A 1,000-nucleotide genomic window follows, 5' to 3' on the forward strand; every position below is an offset into this window, starting at 1 on the left:
AGTTTCCTACAATGACAGTGGTTATAACAAGTTAATATGGCAAATCACTGATCTGCCTAACAAGTGTTGGATATAATGATGGTTGTACATAAAGTTTGATAAACATTATCCACTGTTCAATTATGAAAAACCACTGATCAAGACCAAAGTTAGACAAGCACTGATCAACTAAATGTGAAACACTCTCCAACAACAGTGGCTCCCCATCAACATTAGTTGTTATATCTTTGTTTATGTTAACAGTGTTTATTCTAGCTTTGTTTATTTTAACAGTGCTTATGTAACATAATTTATCCTATCACTTCAGTGTTTTGATTTGTACTATTAATTGAACAGTTGTTTCATTTTTATACTAAAAAAATTCCTATACACTTGGATGAATATTAAGCACCTCATCTTGATTGTTTGGGTATAGTATTCTTGAAATTGGTTCAAGCATTTGATTGTTCAAAATATTCCACTGCTGAAATACAACCTCTGTTTCTTCAATCTCCCTGTTGACCACTGATTGACCAAACATCAGTGTTTCCAAAACTGGTTGGTATCCACTGATCGGAAAAATAGCCACTGCTCACTTTTACATCGTTGACATCCAATTACATAAGAGTTCCACCAACATTATTTTCATGATAAAATTTAAAGTTAAATTAAAAAATAAAAAAAAATCTTGATGGCTATTTGTTTCAAATCAAATTAGTAATTAATGCCGATTTCTTGAGCTTTGGACATTTGATTAAGCAAATTTTGAATTTCAAATTGACGGTTATTATATCTTGATTAAAGTTAAAATAAATTTTAAAAAAGTCATTATGACATTTGCTTTCAAATCAAGTCAGTAGTTACTGATAACATCATTAATTTTGATATTCAAAATATGCAAAATGGTAATTTAAAATTTTCGTTCTCTCTCTCTTTTTTTTCCTAATTTGCATATCATTTCTAATATTTAATTAGTTTAATAAAGCAGCGTATAAATATATACACTACTTACCTTTGAAAA

The sequence above is a fragment of the Helianthus annuus genome, chromosome 5 (assembly GCF_002127325.2).
Source record: "Helianthus annuus cultivar XRQ/B chromosome 5, HanXRQr2.0-SUNRISE, whole genome shotgun sequence".
Taxonomy (NCBI): domain Eukaryota; kingdom Viridiplantae; phylum Streptophyta; class Magnoliopsida; order Asterales; family Asteraceae; genus Helianthus; species Helianthus annuus.